This window comes from Bison bison, unplaced genomic scaffold (genome assembly GCF_000754665.1).
Source record: "Bison bison bison isolate TAMUID 2011002044 unplaced genomic scaffold, Bison_UMD1.0 scf7180017864482, whole genome shotgun sequence".
Taxonomy (NCBI): domain Eukaryota; kingdom Metazoa; phylum Chordata; class Mammalia; order Artiodactyla; family Bovidae; genus Bison; species Bison bison.
In genome coordinates, this window is record NW_011495042.1 from 21,114 (window position 1) to 27,271 (window position 6,158).

Genomic DNA, 6,158 nt, shown 5'->3' on the forward strand with positions numbered 1-6,158 from the left:
TCCATGGGGTCCTGAAAGAGTCAGACATGACATACTGAGTAAACAGGAGCAGCAGTGTTGGCTACCTTAGAGTTTTTATTAATTTTTTGTGGGTCTTCATTGCTGAGCACGGGCTTTCTCTAGTTGTGGCGGGGGGCTGAGTGATTATGGTACATGGGCTTAGTTGCTCTGGGGCATGTGGAATCTTCCCGGACCAGAAACCGAACTGGTGTCCCCTGCATTGGCAAGCACATTGTTAACTACTGGACCACCAGGGAAGTCCTCACAGCACTCTTGTCAGGAGGCAGGGCAGGGCTTACCACCATCAGACCAGGGAGGAAACGGAGGCCGTGGGTGGGGTGGCGGTGTGGCCTTGGGAGGGAGGTCTTGGCTGGTGCTGATGTCAGCACTCAGCTCCGGCTCTTGAGTAAATTTTTCCCGGTCCGATATGAGGCCTCCTACTTCTCTCTCAGATGACGCCCAGGCCGCCTCTGCCTGGCCCCCATCACCACCCTGGTCAGCCCTGCATCGCTCCTGCAGCCCACAGCTTCAAGCGGCCTGGAGATTCGGCTTTTTGACTTGCAGCACCATGAGCATTGACAGGCTGCTCTGGGGGTCCCTTTCTGCACTGTGCCAACTCCCACTCTCTTTCTTCCCTTCCTGAGCTGTCCCCTGTCCTCTGGATGCTCAAGACTATGGGCAAAGACAACACATAAAAGCTGGGTAAGTATGTGCTGTGGCCAGGACAGTGGGTAGGGATTGAAAGTGGGTCGACACACGGTTTGCAAAAAAGAAACCACAGACAGAATTAAAGTTTTAAAGATGGGACCGGGGGACTCAAGATCTCGAGGATCAAGAACCCCACTAACCGATTCGATATCACTTTTATTGAGCTCTTGGTATGCAGAAGCTCTTGGTTTTTTAGATAACGTAAGTTTCCCATGGTCCCAGTCACATCCCCAGTTAATGATTTTCTTTGGAACGTCTATGTTATTTTCTGTACAAAGGGCTCCAGGTGGCTGGAAGCAAAGATCCCTGCAGGAACATCAGAGAACCCGTCAGTGTGTTCGCAAGCATCGTTCTAACTTGTGGTGACCCGATATTCCTAAATCCTCACCTTTCACTTTCCCGCTGCTCATGCAGGACTCACTGACCTCGGCTAATCAGCCTAGGTACTCTGGTTATTTTTAACTATATTTCTTGTTGTGTTCTCAAGGCTTCAAAAAGACAATTGGATGTTTTCCCCACAAGGATGGAGTGAAATCAGTTGCTCTGAGAATGACTTCCAGGGTCTCCTTTAAATGATGTGGGAAGTGTAGAGACACCACTGGCCAGGGCCAGCTGCATAACTTGCAAGATGAAAATACATGTCCCTTGAATCAAAAATTATTAAGAAATTCAAGCTCTCATAAGTCAGAGAGATTAGGAGAAAGGAATAGCCTCCACTGGCCATTGCTGCCTTTGAAGATGGAGAAAGATGAGCAAAGGCCTGGTTACAGCCTCTAGGAACTGAGACCAACCCCAGCCAACAGCACGCAAGGGATTCATGGTCTTGATCCTACAAGCACAAAGAACCAAATTCTGCCATCAACCCGAATGAGCTTGAAAGCAGTTCTCCCCTAGAGGTTATTGAAAGGAATCCAGCCTTATCAGCATCTTGACTGGCCCTGTGAACAGAAGGCAGAGACACCCATCATAGCTCCTAGCATCTGACCTACAGAGCTGAGCCACCAGGGTGAAATTTATCTTCACATGCCTAAGAGGAAATGCATGTTGGCTCAAGGAAACCTCTCAGAGCAATGATGACATCACAGAATGGAATGAGGTTGGGAAGAGGAGCAGTCACCAAACTCAACCATAAAGACAGCGGGGAAGGACTGCTCCTGTTGCAAGATGCTGCTCAGTTTCATCAGCAACAGCGGACTCCAGGTACCACCTCTTTTTCCTGCAGTCTTCACTGCCTCAGCAGCACAGGCAGGAGCAGGGTGGCACAGAGCTTGGTAGGCATCAACCTGTCAGCAGGAACAGCCACCAACTTCAAGCTACCCAGAGTTTAACAACTAGCTCAAAAAAAGAAATCCTGACCATTTAACCTGTAGCTCTGGCAAGCCTGAATGCTCAGGCACAGACACAGCACAGCCCTGAGTTTCTCTGTGGCATTCATCCCAGAGTGCTGGATGAAGTAGAATGATGTAGAGTGAGAAGCATGAGGTTCCTCTAGCCTGCCTGAAATCAGCCCCACCTGCTCACCAAGAGGAGCCAAGCCTGACAGGTAGCAGAGTAAATGCCCTGTGAGATCCTACCCTCTGCCCCTCTCAGAGAAGGCAATCTGTGTCTTGGTTCAGGTTGGCTCTGAGGCAGACCTAAGACAAGCGTTTCGTGGAAGTATTGTGTTGGCCAAAAAGTTGTTCAGGATTTCAGGTAAGATATTACTTTTTGGCTAACGCAGTGTTTTGTCTGGGAGATGATTCCAGAAAGCACCAGCAGGAGTGTAGAGAGGGGAGACAGGGCAGGACCTGAGTCAAAGAGGATGTGTTTCAAGGAAGAGGTTACAAAAATGGGAGACAGGGGCTCAACCCAGCTGTGGACATCAAGGAGTGGTGTGACATGTCTGGAAACGGGCCACCCAAGGCTTGAGGAAGAGAAGGTATTTTTCCACCAAGTTCCCACAATGGTTGAATGAAGTTGCTTCCTGGATCCAACAGCCCCCCAGCCCCAAACCAGTGCTTACAGTCTTCCCCAGAGCAAAGATTGGCTAGAGAATAAGGAGTGGGCGGGGCACGCACAGTGTCTGAAACACCCAGGCAAACAGTGATGTGACCTGTGCGTCACTCTGTGTGTGTCTCTCACCCTCATGCAGAGCTCTTCACCCCAAAGAGCAGGATGCTTGTATTTAATGGTGCAAATGTTTGTGTCGTGTGATCCCTAAACACAAGCCCACTGCTTCAATCTGGGACCCAGCTGAAGAAATGGTAGTGTGTCTCAAAACCACAGGAAAAGCCAGGAGGGACAGGCTATTCCAGAATTAAGATTGTCAAGGGCAAGAGGAACATTTTGGGCCTTGTACTTGCATGCTCAAGCCTGAGACTGAACTGTGACTCTGTGAGTGTTTAACAAGGTGAGCAGCCTGGCCCCTCGTGGACTGTCAGCTCCATGCAAGCAGGAACAGCAGCCCCACCAGCTCTGCACACACAGCAGGTCTCCGTACGTCATACTGGGTGTTGGAGGAGGAGGGCAGAGTGGGTGAAGGTCTCGAGAGGGACCCGAGGCTGGGGACGCTGTCCTGGAGCTCCTGGGGCTGCTGCCTTCCCCGTGCCCTCCTGGAAGGAATAGGGGCCTCACGCTTCTCTGTGTTCACAGGGGTGATCACACACACATACATAGACACACATAGATACACACACACAAATAGACACACACATACACATAGCCACACACACACACAGAGGAGGCCTCTCAGAGTTAAGGAGTCAGTCTCAGTTCAGTTCAGTTCAGTCGCTCAGTCGTGTCCGACTCTTGTGCGACCCCATAGACCGAAGCCCACCAGGATGCCCCGTCCCTGGGATTCTCCAGGCAAGAACACTGGAGTGGGTTGCCATTTCCTTCTCCAATGCGTGAAAGTGAATTTGCTTAGTCGTATCCAACTCTTAGCGACCCCATGGACTGCAGCCTACCAGGCTCCTCCGTCCATGGGATTTTCCAAGCAAGAGTACTGGAGTGGGGTGCCATTGCGGGAAAAAGGGAAATAATAGAAATTGAAGCCTGGAGGAAGTTGTTTTCACAAGAATTTATTTTTCACCATCCAGAAGTCTGATCCAGAACAAATCATATCTTTAAAATGCTTCCCTCAGGCTCGGAATTCACCAAAAGCCATTAATAGGTATGATAGCCAGTTCTTCACCGTTTTCCGGGGAATCTTGGCGGGAACCATGGCCGTGGCCTTGGCCTTGGCCTGTGAGGAGGCCGAGGTTTGGGAGGCTGAGGTCGGTTAGCCCTGACACTCTGAAGCTGTGAACCACAATGGAAGAGATTACTTGTGAGACTGGGCAAGGGTCAAGAGAAGACCACTCTCTCCCCACATGAACAACCCCCAAACTGAGCCACCAAAGGAACTTTGGCCCCAGATCATCCTCTGGCAGTGATCTTTGGAGCATGTGATTGAATCCCTAAACCCACAACATATGGGGAAACTGATCCCAGAGATGACAAGGGGCTTCCAAGGGTCACAAGCCCATCCGGGCAAAGGTGGACTGGAGCATGGCCTCGAGACCATGGCCCAGGTCAGGCTGCCACAATTTCAGCACTGTCAGAACCCCCTGGAGGCCTTGTGAAAGTGCACATGCCGGGGCCCACCCCAAAGTCTGATTCAGGAGTCTCGGTGGGGCTGAGAATCTGCCTTACTGTGAGTTCCTGGGTGGGGACCCCGTTAGACAGCCACTTCTCTAAAGGATGCAGAGCCAGGGCTGGAGACCTAGGGATTGGGGAGGGTGGGCCCAGATAGGAGGGCCTTTTCTCTACCCTAGACGGAGCAGCGGGTCATTGGTCCAAAGGATGTTTCTCAACCCACCCTGTTAGCATATGCCCAACACAGAAGGGGCCACTCGCCTCATTACAGTTTATGTCAAACTGGTCATCGGACCGGTCCAGGCTGACTGTCCCCAAACACTGTTTCACCAGCTGGAAGGGGAGCTCAAGGTCAAACTGGAAACCCCGGGCCATAATCTCCCAGGCTCAGCCTACCTCACCTGCCAGGGGCTGGAAACATTCCCTGAAGTTCCCTGTTCAGCTCGCGCTGAGAAGCATTGATCCCAGCCCTCAGTCTCAGCCCCCAAGGTCACCCCATTCTCCTTGAAGTCACACTGCTCTGGGGGCTGCAGGCTCGGCCTGGGGCACACAGTCTCCTTCACCCTGAAGCTCACAGCCTTTCGAGCTCCCCAGTCCTCCACCTGGTCGAGGATCAAAGTGGGGAGACTGGGCTCAGGCTCATGTTTCCTTCTCTGATCTGTCTCCCTGCCCCCAACCCGGACTGCAGCCTCTCTAGCCCCCTGTGTGTCAGGCTCTGGGCTTGGTGCTGGGAGCACAGGGGAGGGGACAGAGCCCGTGCCCGGCCTCACGGGCACACAGAAAGCAGGAGCGGCCCTCACAGCAGCGCTGATGGCAGCACCTCCCCTCACAGGGGCTGAGGGAGGTCAGGGCCACCTGCAGGAAGAGCCTTTGTCACTGGAGCCTCCAGGCTGACAGAGGCCTCCCTGGCAGAGAGACACCGAGGTGCAGAGGGGACATTGGCAGAGAAGTCACTTCACAGAGCCTGTGACCCCCCCATCCCTGGAGCTCCCAGAAGTCCAGGGAGCCTGAGCCAGGTGTGCAGGGCGCCTGTTCCCACAGCAGAGATGCTAAGGCAGGAAGCCTGGTGCTGGGAGGGCCCCAGGTCTGGGAAGGTTTCCTGGAAGAGATGGGAACCCACCCAGAGGGAAAAGTGCCCTCCTGACAGGAGGACCAGCCTGAGCAAAGGGGCGACAGTGTGGCCAAAGCTGGGGGGAGATCGATCCCAGGGAGATCCTTGGGAGGCGGGTCTAGCTCCAGGAGGCGGTAGAGATGAGCTTCTGTGGACCCATCATTGATGCGATCCACAGCACGAAGCACAGCCTCCCTGTAGCTGAGGGCCTGGGCGCTGGCCGAGGGCAGCGCTAGTCCCAGCAGCAGTAGCCACAGTGACCACCGTCCCAGGGAGAGGCTGGCCCTCTAAGTCTTCATGGTCCCCAGCCTACCTCCTCCCAGCCCGAGGGACCCTCCTTTTATGCTCAGCCTGGGCCCTGACCTGCCCCATCCCTGCCCTCCTCCCAGGGTATGAGATTGACTTGCCTCAGCTCCTGCTGTTGCTTCATGAGATTGCTGGCCAGTGGGAAGGGAGGCCCCTGTGCAAGGTGAAAAAAGGGTTTCTCCATCTCCCTGACAACTTCTTGGCCTCTCCTGGACCCCATGGGGAGTGTCACCGGCAGGCTTGCTCAAGAAGATTGAGTCTTCCAGGAGAGGGAGGGACCAGGCACTGTCTACATCCCCTCTACCTCCACACCATGGGCTCCTCAGGATTCAGGATAAAGGAGGGTATTTGCTATTCGATCTTCTCCTTTAGGCACTGCCTGGCACCCAATAGGCACTTAGTTAAAGTTTGATGAGTG

The 6,158-nt window shown here is 53.5% G+C and overlaps 1 pseudogene; it reads right to left on the bottom strand.

Moving 5' to 3' along the window:
• Window positions 1-3,876: 3,876 nt before the first annotated feature.
• Window positions 3,877-5,733, bottom strand: LOC105004761 (annotated as a pseudogene).
• Window positions 5,734-6,158: the final 425 nt, after the last annotated feature.